Raw genomic sequence first — 14,869 nt, 5'->3', positions numbered from 1 at the left:
CGAGAGTGGGAGCCCGGAGCCCTTCGTCTCCTCTCCGCCGCGCCCTCCGGCCCCTCCCGCAGGCGGCTGGGGGCGGCGCAGTGAGTCTATATCGGGGAGATGTCAGTCAAAAATGACTTCACCCACCCCACTAGAGCCCCTGGGCCAGAGCGGCCCTTACTGGGGCGTAACAATTCCTTTGGGAACCTCAGTGCGTGCGAGGTCCGATGCCAAACTCTTCACCTGCCTCAGTTTCTCCCACCAAGCCCCTCATGCTCAGGTGTCTCTGGGGCCTCTTCCCCAAGATTGGTCTAAATTATACACCTGGGACTAACGCGCCTGACCTGCCCACCCACTCAGCCCCAAATGCATGTGCGCAGGTGGGTGGGGGTGTTGGAGACGCTGAATTGGGACACAGCCTGCCACCCACGCAAAGCTGCAGACGTCTAGACATCGCAGAGAAAGAGGGGTTCAGAAAGACCTTAGCCCCCCTCCCCACCTGCCACTCCCCCCCCCACTTTCCGGGGCAAGTGGGGAGTGCTTGGATTCAAGCACTGGTGTATTCCCAGGCTTGTGTCTGGACTGTGCTAGGCACCCGGGCTCCAGCAGTGAACAAAGCAAAACCCAGCCATTTCTCTCCTCATGGGTGGGGTGCATGTTCTTTGGGGTGGGGAGTGCAACACAGAACAAAAAAGTAAAAGGAACGGGTCACAGCTAAAAAACATGGTCTCAGAGTCCGGTCACAGTAGGATGACTTTCAAAGGTAGATCAGGAGGTGAGGGAGTGAGCTATGCAGATCTTTGGGGAAGGGCTTCTTCAGAAGCAGGGCAAGAGCCAGCTGACTCTCAGACCGGTGGGCTGTGCACCAAGGTCAGCAAGCAGGGCGGGAGGGCAGCCTCCTGGAGCAGAGTGGGCTAGGGAGGAGGGAGGAGCTGACAGGTGAGAGGGGAGAAGACATGTATCTTGTGGGGGATACAGAAACCAAACCAGGGTCAGAATGCTGGCCACAGGACCTCGGGCCACATCTCTCCCAGCCAGCCAGCTGACGTCTTCACTCATTCCTCTCTCAGTCTGGGACAGGGGGGTTCAAAGTAGACCTGGGATTTCTTTAGAAAGAAACAGACCCTGCGGTTGCACTTCCCCTAGAGGGCAGGTGGGAGGGAGTAGGTCCTGGCTCATTGCTAGCCTGAGACCCTTTCTTCAACCCTTGCAGCCCCACCCAGATGCTGGGCAGCAGTCTGCAGGCCTCTCCCAGACTCCCCTGTGCTTAGCTCTGGGTGTGACTCTGGCCCTGGGGTGGCCAGATGGGAGCTGGAGACAATCACATCAGCTCTAACCTTGGGTGGACTCGCCCGCATGGGCCCCTTCTTTGGCTTCCACTGTCTTCCTAGTCAAGTGGGACCATATCTTGGCACAGCATAGAGGTTCAACTATTAAAGCATGTTTCTGAGCGGAGGGAAGGAGGGAGGGCCCCGAATCAGCAGCAGCTCTGAGAGGGCAGCGAGTACGCCTGCGAGGGGACAGACTTCCTCTGAAGCTCACTGTCCACTTTTGCTGCAGAGTGGACAACCCAGCTCCTTCCTCTTCTAGTCCCCTCTTCCCCAAGCCCCCAGTTCCCCAGTAGGAGCCCCAGGCTGCCTGCCCCAGCTGACTCACAGGGCTGCACTAAACCACTTAGCTGGAGAACAAATTCGGAGCCAGAGAAGAGGTTTTCTGGGATCTGCCACTTTGGAGCTTCAAATCTGAAAATAAACTTCCAACCTCAAGGTCCAAGACGCTACTGGAGAGCTCAGCTCCTCACGCAAGGACCTGTGGTGGAGCTTCCAGGCAAAGGGCCAAGGCCTGGAGCACGTGCCTCTCCCTCCCCACCACTGCGTCAGTCCAGGGCCTGGGGGCCCTGCATGCCATCACAGCAGCCTTTATTGAGCACCTGCTGTATGCCCAGCATCAAGCAAGACACCCTGCATGGAAGGGTCTTTCCAAAGCCTTTTTGTGTGAATGCAGTAGAGGTCTCGCTCAGAGGGAGGCACCCTAGGGTTTGTTAGGCCACAGTGCACATCATCACCAGAGATGTGAACAAGAATCCCAGGCACCCACAAGGCTGCCACACACCCCACCCGCTCCAGGAGGACAGTGTGCCCCCGGCCAGCAGAACTGGGTCTTCCCTCTTTTTCCAGGTGACACCACCATCTTCTGTCCTGTCAAAAGTGGGGGCCCTCTCACCCTTGATCTCTCACCTTGTGCTCTGCTTCACCTTGAGGCACTGAGAGTGAAGATTCAGGCTGGGTCTCCTTTCATAGCAGTCTGCTTCGAGGGACTGGGACATTATGAATTTTGCCTGGCAGGAGCATGGGTGTGGTGAGGAGGAGCTAAGGGAGCCCAGGTGCAAGCAAAGGCTAACTCCGCCTTTGTCTAACCCTATGGAAGGCCCCCTTCCCTGGGCCCCTGGGGCGATGGCCTTCTCTTTCCCTGTGGGGAGGAGGTGGCCTTGGATGGTAATGAGCAGGGAGGAAGGCTGAGAAGAGGCTGGAGGAGGACCAAGTGGGAGTCAAGGAATGAATTCCTAGGCTTGCAGCCTGCATAAGGGACTCAAGAACTTCTTTGCAAACTGAGGTGGGTCTCCACGGAAGGAGCCCAGGTTGGCCCAGGCCCCTAGCACCTCCTTCCCCTGTTGCCGGTCCAGGCAGGTATCTGGGGAAAGGGAAAGGGGCTTGGGAAGAACCTAGGGAGCTTTGAGGGAGGCCGGCTTCACACACAGCCTTACCTACTTCTCCTTAGCATTCATGAGCTCCCAGGGGAGTCCAACTGGGCTTTGAGAGAAGGACTGTGGAGTCCAGGCTCCAGGAAGGGAGCTCAGGGAGGCCAGCTTGCCTCAAGAGCACCCTCTCACCAGCCAGAGAGCCCAAGGGGCCAGGCTGCTCCTCTGAGGGCCAGGAGACAGGAAGAGAAGGGCGCTAAGGGAAAAGGGCAAGGCTGGGAGGAGGGGCTGTGGGGGTGGAACATGGGGTCTGGAGCCTTTTAGCGCTTTGGTTGTAATCAGACTGGAGCCAGGCGGTGGGCGGCTGGCCATCCTGGGCGGGAGGCCCGGTTCTGTGTGAGGCCAGTGGGTGTGCTGCTGGGATCCTGGGTGGTCACTGACCAGCCTCTTCCCCAGGGAGGGAGCTTCCCACTTTGTCCCCAGCCGCCCCCCATGTGCCTCTATCAAACAGAGCAATGCTTCCTCTCATGTTCTCCCCATACCTGTTTGCGGGGCCCAGAATGATCTGAGAGGAGATTTGCTTTCAGTGGCCAGGAATCGGGGCAGTTCACTGTTGGCCTTCGTCCTGGGCCCCACTGTCCCCTCTCATGCTCACTCCACGCCTCTTCTCTGCCATTGCTCTCTGTCTGGCTCCTGCTACTGCCATTCGGAGGCTGTTTCTCTCTCTCTCTCTCTCTCTCTCTCTCTCTCTCTCTCTCTCTCTCTCTCTCTCTCTCTCTCTCCCTGTTTGTCTTTCTGTCTTCATTTGTCTTTGTGTGTCCTGGCCTCCCACTCTGTCTGAATGTCTCTGTGCCACTCTCTCAGTCCCTTGCTGTCTGTATGTGCCACCCTATCTCTCAGTGTGTCTGTCTCTCTCCATCTTGCTCTCCCCGATGATGGTCTGTCTGGGGTCTTTGCTCTTTCACTCTCCCACTGATATCCCCCCCCACCTCGATCTCTCTCTGTCTCTCCATTTCTCTCTAAGCAAGTGGTTCTCAACCTGTGGGTCGTGACCCCTTTGGGGGTTGAACGACCCTTTCACAGGGGTCGCCTGATTCATAACAGTAGCAAAATGACAGTGATGGAGTAGCAATGAAAATAATTTCATGGTTGGGTGTTATCACAACACGAGGAACTGTATTAAAGGGTCGTGGCATTAGGAAGGCTGAGAACCATTGCTTAAGCCGTCTTCATCTCTTTCTTGCTTTCTGCCTGACACTTAACCGACAGTCTCTGCAAAGTGCTTGGGTCTGGAAGGAACCAGAAGACCCAGAAAATCCTTTTCCTCACATCAGGCACAATTTCCTCCACAACTCTGTGCAAGTCACCCTCACGCTCTGGACTTCATTTTCCTCACAGCGGATCCAGCGGGTCTCTCTCCCTCTCTCTGTCTCGCTGTCTCTCTGTCTCTCTCTCATATTGCTTAGTCACCCAGTTGCTCTCTGAGACCTTAGCTTCTCTGGTCCCTCAATTTGACCTTGCAGTCAGAACTCCAGTGACCTGGGGACCTCAGGGACCAGGGCTTCCTGGTACTGCCCATCAGCAGACTACCAAATGGGGGCCCCCCACTCCAGCACCCCTTACACGTCAGGGGAGAAAAGGTCCCTTGCTGCAGCTGTGTCTGGGACACAGACCAGATTAGCTCATCTCTAATCCGCTTGGGGCTGGGGCCTCTGCCAGGCAGGGACACCCACGGCGCAGAGCAGTGTGCCAGCGCCCGCAAAGAGCTCCAGCCACTCCGGCCTGCAGGTCCCGAGGGCAAGGGCAAGGACCCTCCGGAGCCCAGCCCACCCGGAACCCTGCTCCCGAACTGCCTTGGGGACGTGTGTCCATCCTTCTGCAGTCGCCCTGGAAGTGTCTTTCTGCCCCTTCTGGAACCCCTGGCCTGTCTGTCAGGTAGAGCACACACAGGCCACGTGGTGGGGGGCCGGGCTCCGCACCCGGGTCGTCGTGGGAGGCCTCTAGCCCCTCATCTGGCCAGGGCTCTCTGAGCTGATAAGATCAAAGCATTCCTTCTGCCAAATCATTACCTTATTTTCGAGACAATTACAGAACTTATTGTATCCATTAGCCTGGCCCGCAGCTGCAGTTTATCTTTCCTCGCGCGTGCGAGGAGGAGCGTGGGCCAGCCCGGCCCGGCCGGGGGGCAGGAGGAGTGTGCAAGGCCGGCCCCTCCCGCGAGGCCCGGCCGGCCCGGGAGCTGTCCGCCGGCTTTCAGCAGGGCCCGCGGTCGGGGGACCCCAGGGGCGCACGTCCGACGGGAGAAGCCCACTCGGCCACAGGCCGCGCTCGAAGTGGTCGGGGGCAGGAGGTCAGGAAGACGGGCCGAGACCTCCCGGGTCGGCCGGGAGGACGCTCAGCGAGGGAAAGGGCGGCGAGGCCCTGCGAAGCGCAGACGCGGCGCCTCGGTCCCCTAGCGGGTGGGTGGCTCATTCTGAAGGCCGGGCGCCCCCGCGCGGCGGTTTCAGGAAAGACACGGCAGGGCCGGCTTTGTGGGAGGGGCGGGTGGTGCGTGGCGCGAGGAGTGGGTGTTCCCATGGGTGACCTTTGTGCAGGCCCTTTCTGCAGATAGACGACGCCCACAGCTGTCGTTGGGGTCCCTTAGAGCGGTGATTTTTCAAACCTTTTGGTCTCATGATCTCCACACATTAAAGCAAAATGATCCAGGATCTTGTTCGATGCGTTGCGTCTGCTCAGACCTATAAAGACCCCATGTGCAGCAGAACAAAACACCGCCTCGTCCTGAGTCGTCCTCACAGCGATCATCTTGCAGCCACGGTGTCCATCCATCGGGTCCAGGGTCGTTGTCTTTTTTGCTGGCCTCCTACTCTACCTGGCTGGACGCCCTTCTCCAGGGCCTGGTCTCTCCTGTTATGTTCAAGGCACATGCGTGTTGGTGTCCTCGCTTTAAATCTAAGGAGCATTCTGGCTGCTCTTCTTCCAAGACATCTGCTTGTTCTCCTGGCAGGCCCAGTACTTTCAGTATTCCTCACCAGCACCAAAATTCAGACGCATCACTTAAAGAGGTCCTTCTGTTTATGGGCGGCTTCCCTATGTGGGATCCTTATGTTTATTATCTATTGATGTTCAAAATTAAACACAGTCGTCAGGGGCAAGAGCTCCTGATGGTCAAAAATGGGAACAGTCTGAATAACAATAAATAAAGCAGAATGGGATTATAATCTGAAGTACAAAGTAAACATCCATGAGCCCATGCTGATATAAATAAGTGATTGAATAAATAAATAAGTAAACAAATAAGAGACAAATCTCCAGTGGAGAATCCCAAATAATTCATGTAGACATAGGTTCCTCTCCTCCCCATGCCAAAGCAGAGAGTTCCTAGGAAACCTTCTGTGTCAGTCCGGGTTAATGATTGAAATAAAGTCATAGACACTAATACGTGTATAAGAAAAAGCTTTACCACCCTCAAAGATAGCCCAATTCAAAAAATCAGAAAGCAACAAGTGTTGGAGGGGCTGTGGTGAGATAGGAACTCTCATCCACTGCTGGTGGACCTGTAGGGATGTACAGCCTCTATGGAAATCGATTTGGCGATTTCTAAAACAGATGGAAATAGAGCTACCATACGACCCAGCAATCTCCCTACTGGGCATATACCCAGAAGAGACAAGAAACAAACCACGGCCAGACATCTGTGCTCCAGTGTTCATTGCGGCACAGTTTACAATCGCAAGGAGCTGGAAAGAACCCAAATTCCCATCAACAGATGAATGGATTAAAAAACTGTGGTATGTACATACAATGGAGTACTATGCATTGCTAAAAAGCAGTGATGAACACATGAAGCGTATCGTGGCATGGGAAGAACTGGAGGAAATTATGCTAAGTGAAGTAAGCCAACCACAAAAGGACAAGTATAACATGAGTCTGCTGAAGTAAGTGTATGTGTGTATATATACAAAAAAGAAAGAACAGAAAAGTAAATGCACAAGGGGCACAGGGAAAAAGCTACTGTATACAAACACTCCAGGGGTGAGGTCCAGGTAGTATGGCAGGGCTGGACCAAACCCAGGGATATATATGGTAGCCAACTAAAAAGGTGGGGGAGGGAGGAAAGGGGGGCGGAAAGATGTGTGATGGGGGAATAGGGTATTGATCCACCCAAGGAGAGGGTATTGTTTGTGTCTCCACAGGGAAAGAGGACCAGACTTAAATCCAGTGTTCCGGGATGTGAATGCAGCATGCTGGCATGCAGAGGGGAGCCAGTGGAGGGGCTTGAGGGCTTAGCCCCATACTAGCTACGTGGACTTCCCCTCCTCCCCAGAAGAATTCACTTTAGAGGATGACACTGAAGCTGCAGCTCTGGGAGAGGGACATGTCTGATCAGAGCACATATGAGCAAATGAAGGGGGAGGAAGAGAGAGTGGAGCACATCCTGGCCCACCAGGTCTGGAGGACGATATCCCCACTCTGAACAGTCAATGCACAGACTGGACCATATGGCTGATCCCACTATGAGACACACCGTCCCTTGCTGGCCCAGGGCCCTAAGGGGGACAACACTGGAGACTCAGGGTCGGAACTGGCCCGGCCTGACCCTGAGACACCAAGGCAAACCACTAAAGGCATGTGGCAGAGCAACCGTGGGAGCAGAGCAGGGAGACCCTGAGGGAGTACAAAGGACAGACTCTGGGGCCAGAGTGTAGCACCCCATCGGACCTGACTGAAGGACACGCCTAGAGATCAAAAATCAGACCTTGATCTATTCACAGGCTTTTCTTTCTTTTTAAAATTTTTTTGTCTTTTAATTCATTTATTCTTTTATAGGTCATTGGTTTTCCTTTTTGTTGTCATCGCTGTGTTCTCACTCATCGCCCATCTTGCTATGGCTTGATTCTTGGTGCATATTATTATCTCTACAGCTCTATCTAGATAAGATAGGCTGGATGAATAGTCTGGAGGAGAAAACAACGGGACCAATGGTTCCGGGGGGACATGGGAGAGAGAGAGGAGGGGGAAAGGCTGACTAACCCAGGGACAGGGAAGCAACAAGTGATCCAAAGTCAGTGGCAAGGAGGGTGTGAGAGGCCTGGTAGGGATTCAGCAAGGGCAAGGTAACTGAGAGAAATTACTGAAACCCAAATGAAGGCTGAGCATGACAGTGGGACAGGAGGAAAGTAAAAGGAAATAGAGGAAAGAACTAGGTGATAAAGGATCTTTATAAAGGTCTAAAGACTGGCATGTGCATATGTAAATATATTTATATAGGAGGGTGGGGAAATAGATCTATGTGCATATATCTATAGGTTTACTATTAATACAGCAGATGGACATTGGGTCTCCACTCAAGCACTTACTCAGTGCAAGAACACATTCTATTAAATTGGCATTCCATGATGCACACCTTCCCGACACGATTGCTAAAGAAAAATGTGTGCATAAGCAAATGTGGTGAAGAAAGTTGACAGTGCCCGACTATCAAAAGATGTAGCGTCTGGTGTCTTAAAAGCTTGAAGATAAACAAGCGGCCATTTAGCTGAGAGCATCAAAGTCCACATGGAAGAAGCACACCAGCCTGTCTGACCACGAGGTGTAGAAGGGACCAGTTATCAGACATCAAAGAACAAAAATTCATATCAGTGGGTGTCCACCTTCCCGATATGATCACTGAAGACAAACGTGTGCATAAGCAAATGTGGTGAAGAAAGATGATAGTGACCAGCTATCAAAAGATATAGCGCCTGGTGTCTTAAAGTCTTGAAGATAAACAAGTGGCCATCTAGCTCAGAAGCAACAAATCCCTCATGGAAGAAGCACACCAGCTGTCGAAGGGATTCGGTATCAAGCATCAAAGAACAAAAAAAATATATCATTGTAAATGAGGGTGAGTGCAGAGTGGAGACTCAAAGCCCATCTGTAGGCAACTGGACACCCCCGTACTGAAGGGTTGTGGGGAGGAGATGAGCCAGTCAGGGTGCAGGGTAGCAATGATGAAACATATAACTTTCCTCTAGTTCTTAAATTTTCCCCTCCCCCACTATCATGATCCCAATTCTACCTTACAAATCTGGCTAGACCAGAGGATGTACATAGGTACAGATAGCAACTGTAAACACAGGGAATCCAGGACAGATAACTCCTTCAGGACCAGTGGTGAGAGTGAGTGGCGATGCCTGGAGGGTGGAGGGAATGTGGAGTGGAAAGGGGGAACTGATTACAAGAATCTACATTTACCATCCTCCCTGGGGGATGGACAGCTGAGAAGAGGGCTTGGGGAGATGTCAGACAGTGTAACATATGACAAAATAATAATAGTTTATGAATTATGAAGGGTTCATGAGGGAGGGTGGAGTGGGGAGGGAAGGGGAGAAATGAGCCAATATTAAGGGCTCAAGTAGAAGGCAAATGTTTTGGGAATGATGATGGCAACAAATGTACATGTGCTTGACACAATGGATGTATATATGGATTGTGATAAGAATTGTATGGGCCCCCAATAAAATGATTTTTTAAAGAGCTTTAAATAAAGAATAATTGGATATTAAGAAAACATCCCAGCCCAGTCCCGATCAAATCCATAAACCCGATATTACCCCATATGTCAATACTAATCCATAAATTCCTCTTTACACTTACGCAGTCATGCACTGATGCTGAAAGCAGGAAGATCGCTAGTGGATGGAAAGTCTTGTGGATCCAGTGGTGGTGGAAGCATCTCAGTGCAGGCATGGGTCTCATGGCTCCTCCAGTTCCAGGGCTCTGGCTGCATCAGGGTAACTCCATGTGGCTTGTCAAAAGGAAGAAGCAGAGAGTGTGTTTGCCCTCCAGGGAGCTATTTATCTCCTTGGTACTTCCAAATGAGGTCATCAAACTGCAACCTGATTGGCAGGCTAAACTCCACCCCTTCACCAGTTGACAGGAGGTTATATAACTGCTGGTGGAAAGCCAAGAAGCAAACACCATGAATTTATATGGGAAAAAATTTGGTCAGATCAAAAAATAATCTCCCAAATCTTACACCACCACCCCAAAAACCTTCCACAATATTATCATATACTAGAAGCAGAAATGATATGATAAATCTGAAGAGGCAGCAGAAGGTTTGTGGGGAAATGCCATTGTCTATTCTAGAATTGATTGCAGTGATAATTGTACAATTCTTCTTGATGTGATTGAATTATGGAATTGTATGACTGTGAATGAAGTGCCAGTAATACTGTTAAAAATTAAAGAAAAATGCCACTGTCTTTTTCTCTCCATTTTCCCCTGAGCGTCTGGAATCCTGGAGTGTCTACAGAAAGGAGAAGGCGTGACTGCCCAGTGTGGTTCCAGGGGAGGAGTGTGGGAACGGCACACTTGCTGATCCAGTGGGGTGTGTGCTGCCTCCTCCTCAAGGGCGCCTGCAGAACAAACTGCACATTCAGCCTCATTTTCCCTTTTGTTTGTTTGATTGTTAAAGCAATCCTCTTTGTGGTTCTTTCAGTTAGCCAAACTAGGTACTAGTTGTCAATTTGAAACTTAAGATTGAAGAGGTGGAGTTTAGCTTGTCAATCAGGTCGCTGGTTGATGACCTTGTTTGGAGGTGCTAAGGAGATAAATAGCTCGCTGGGGGGAGGGGGACACACACATGCTCATTCCGAGTGAGGCATTCCTGTTGGGAAGACACATGGAGCTACACTAGAGCCCTGGAGCTGGAGGAGCCACGTGGAGACCTGCGCCAGTGCTGAGATGCCTCCAGTGCCACTGGATCCACAAGACTTCCCACCCACTGGCCTGCAATCTCCCTGCATCCGGTTGTGTGAGTCTGAAGAGGACTTCAGAGACTGGTATCAGACATATGGGCTAATATTGGACTTATGGACTTGATCTGGACTGGGCTGGGATGTTTTCTCAATGTTCAATTGCTCTTGTATATAAGCTCTTTCTTATACACATAGGAGTGTCTATGAATTTGTTTCTCTAGTCCACCCAGACTCACACAAACTGCCCACCCAATTCCAATGCCAACTCCCAGTGACCCTCAAGACAGAGAAGAACTACCACATACAGTGGTCTTGAGACTGGGGGTCTCTTTGGGAGCACACATCCTCTCCGCCCTCCACAACAGCCTCCGGTAGATGCAGCTAAGGGCCTGATGCTTAAGTAGGTCTTTTATAAGGGAAGTGGTGTAGAATGAACTGTATTTTATCTTCAGGGAGCTGGAGCAGAGTCCTCACTCTTTGATTCTTATGATTATTTATGTTCAACCAAGGGATTTATCAGGGAAGGGAACAGGTTACCACAAGTCAGGGTCCGTAAACAGTAAGGGTGCAGTAGGCATGGGTCCACAGCAACACCTCTCCTCAGCCAGCAGCCAAGTCCCTCTGATCCGCCGCAGCTCCGTCAGGTGGTGCCTTGCCTTCTGCTCCGTGGACCAGGGGCCAGCCTGCCTGTTGCTCTCTCACGGTCCCATTGTCTCCGGCCAGAGAAGGAGAAGGAAGGTGCCCCATCCTCTCGGCACTGCTGCTCGGAGCTGCCACAGTTTCTGGTGCATCCTATGTCCAGGGCCCCGGCATTTCTCTCTCTACTGCTGCTCCAAAGATGGCTTGTGGTAACAAAACTGACCAATCCTCTCTATTAGTGTTACACGAAATCCCCACTCCTCTAAGTATGGGCAACACATAGTCACTTCCTTCCAAAGAATCTAGTGCAAAAAGGGGTGGTGGTGGCGGGGTGGTAACAGTAGACATACCTGACAGACAGCACCTGAGCTCGGTGATCAAGGTCAGCCTCAGTGGTGACAGGTCCCGTTGACAGTATATCTTGTGGTTGTGACGTGATGAGCATGGCATTGCACCTTGGTGGGCTTCCTCCCCTAAACCCAAAGCCCCAATCTGGGCCTGAAAACAGCCTCAGGAAATCCAAACTGAGGGACGCCCTGCAGCACACCTGAGCAGTCCTCCTCAAACACAGAGAAGCTGTCACGGCAAACAGGGACATGCCATGCAATGTGCTCCCTTCGATGGGACCCTGCATTCAGAATAAGGACTCAGCCCAGCAGGCCGAGTGAACTGGAAATGACGTGAATCCGAGTAAGGTAGGGCTTTCGTGACGGTGTCCCCGCTAGCTGGTTCACTGTGACCAATGCACCAGGCTAACATAAAACAGAGTGGGATATGGGTGCTCTCTGTACTACCGTTGCAATTTATCTGTCAAGATCAAATGCTTCGAAAGAGGAGGTTTATTTCAAAATTAAAACATTTTAAAAGGTCTAATTCCTTTCAAGGAGTTCATGTAATTCATGGTGGTCAGTTGCTGTCAAGTGGCTTCCTGCTCATGGTGGGCCCAGCGTGCCGAGCCCCAACATGGCGCAGAGTTTCCAAGGCTGTGTCCTTTCAGAAGCTGTTCTCCGAGGCACCGCTGCGCTGGTCCAAACCATTAGCTTTCGGGCAAGCAGCCTAGCAACCACTCCCACTTACAGATGGCACTAAGCAATCCAGTACTCGCTAACATTGGGACCATGTTTGTTTAAAAACAAAACCCAGAGTTCTGAAGAGACGCACACACAAACACAAGGGGATACCCACCAAAAATGGATTTTTTTTCAAAGCTAGGTATTACATTTGTTTTTTTTTACAAAGCCACCTTGTCACCTTCAAAGTACTCTCCACTAATACACTTAATACATCTGTCAAATCTCCAATTCCATTTTTCAAACTCATCTATTTGGATGGCTGACAGCACCTCCCTTGTTTATTTCTTTTCCCTCACCTTTTCATGTTGTCAAATCACCGTCCTTTCATGTCCCGCTTCATTCTTGGAAACAAAAAGAAGTCTCATGGAGCGAGATCAGGTGAGTAAGGTGCATGGGGAAATAGTGGCATGCTGTTTCATGCCCCAACTGGCACACTTAGATGACTGCTTGAGCAGGTGCGTTGTTGTGGGGGCAAAGCCAGTCCCTGGCTGCCACAAACCAGGCCTTGTATGTCTCACACTGTTCCAAAATCTTTCAGAACCTCTAAAAAGAAAGCTTGATGAACAGTCTGACCTGGTGGAACAAACTCCAAATGCACTATCCTCCTCACAACAGCAACACAAAAACAACAAATAAGTATCGCCTTGATCCCTGATTTCAGTTGATGAGCTTTTTTGTGCAAGGTGCTGATGGTGTCTTGCACTGGCTTGATTGATGTTTGCTTTTGGGCTCATAAGAATAACACCAGGCTTGTCACCAGTAATGACATTGGGGGAAAAAAGTCTGGGTCCCTTCGGAGCTGGTCTTTCCAAGCACAGCATGTTTCCACTTGATACTCTTTTTCCTGGGCAGTCAGAACCTGAGGCATACATTCCGCAGTGACCCTTCTCACTCCCAAATCCTCTGCTACAATTCACTGAACGAAGCTCCAAGACATCCAGATGGCTTCCCCATCTCTTCAGTGGTCCATCGTTGTAGGTCTGCAAGCACAAATGCATGGATTTTGTCAACATTTTCGTCCATTGTGGAAGTTGATGGACATCCAGACTGAGGTTTGTCATCAATTGGACATTTCACCTTTTTTGAAACAAGAAAAACCACTCATACATTTGAGTTTTACCCATAGCGCTGTCCGTGTAAGCTGTGTTCAATATCACAACAGTTTCTGCGGCACTTTTCCTGAGCAGGAAACAAAATTTCAGAGCCGCACGCTGTTCTCTTAAATTAGCCATCACAAAACGAAGTTAGAGAGAAATTGCTTTAATGAAAAATTCACTGTGACCAGAAAGAACCTTCCCAGGTGATGCCACTGGGTGCACTAACTCAGAGCGAGTAGCTGGCTACTTGCTTAGTGGGAAAAAAAAATGCACACTATGAAAGTTTCACCCAGTGGAGTTTTTTCTATTTTGGGGTGGGGTACACCCTCATGTGTAATTGTGTGTATAGAGGCAGACAGACAAGAGCATTGTGGAACACTTAAAATAAAAAAATAATTTTATTGGGGACTCATACAACTCTTATTACAATCCAGACATACATCAATTGTGTCAGGTACATTTGTACATTCATTGCCCTCAACATTAAAAAATTTAATGGCGGAATTCTTGTATCTGCTTTTAGTCTGTCATTATGTTGTACATCACACACCACTGTGTGTTCTTGAGAGACTGAGGCCGAAAAGGACAAATGGCATATCTGTGCTGATGTGAGTTTTTGAGAAGCTCTACCTTCACCACCTTGCCACCACCGTGACTCTGGATCCCAAGGCGGAAGTCCCTCGCTTTGCCCTTTCCTCTGAGTTCTCTTCATGCCTGTCATCAAGTCCTTTGCCTTCCCCCACCCATTGGTCCTCTAGGCAAAGCAGCTCGGCGGTTTCATGTCCAAGATGCTGTGCTCCCCAACGCACAGGCATGCTTAGCCGTGGGGCAGGTGCTCTCTCACTCTCTACCGGTTAGGCCAAGAAGCACCACAGCCGTTGGGAGGGGTGGGGGGCGGTTGTTATCCGCAAACCCTGCAGTCTGAAGCCACCAGCCACTCAGTCGGAGGAAGTCAGGGCTTTCTACTCATGGGTAGTTCTGTGCTGTCCCAGACAGTCACTATGAATCAGTCGGCATTGACTGGATGGCAGTGAGCTTGCTTGGGTATAGAGGTACCCGGCCCTGGAGGGCACTAATGGCTGGCCCTTGATGACTAACTTACAGGGGAGCTCTGGTGGCATAGTGCGTTACTCTGACTTGAACCCACCAGTCACTCCTCAGAAGAAAAGTGAGGCTGGTTCTGTGTTCCAGTAAAGCTTTAAGGTTTTGGGAACCCAAAGATGCAGTTCTACTCAGTCCTACGGGGCTGCTACAAGCTGGAATTGACTCGATAGCACAGGGCTTTTAGGTACTAACCTAAAGGTTTTCATGTGCCTTTCTGGGACTCTGAAGAAAGTCCTGAGGTTCTGTTTCCACTAAGTCACCTGTGTTAGTCTGGGTACTTTTGGGAAACAAATCCACAGAAACTCCTGTATAAGAGAGAGTCTTATATAAAAGTTAAGTGCACATCAAGAAAATATCCCAACCCAGTGTTGCCCAAGCCCACGAGTCCAACATTAACCCATTTGTCCCACACCAATCCACAAAGTCCTCCTCCATCTCACAAAACACACACAATAACACTGATTGCAGGAGTAAAGCCGAATCAGTGAACATGTAAGCACCTCAACACTAGAAGGGATCTCCACACGGCTGCTC

This window comes from Tenrec ecaudatus, chromosome 1 (genome assembly GCF_050624435.1).
Source record: "Tenrec ecaudatus isolate mTenEca1 chromosome 1, mTenEca1.hap1, whole genome shotgun sequence".
Taxonomy (NCBI): domain Eukaryota; kingdom Metazoa; phylum Chordata; class Mammalia; order Afrosoricida; family Tenrecidae; genus Tenrec; species Tenrec ecaudatus.
Note: the sequence above shows the minus strand (reverse complement) of the source record.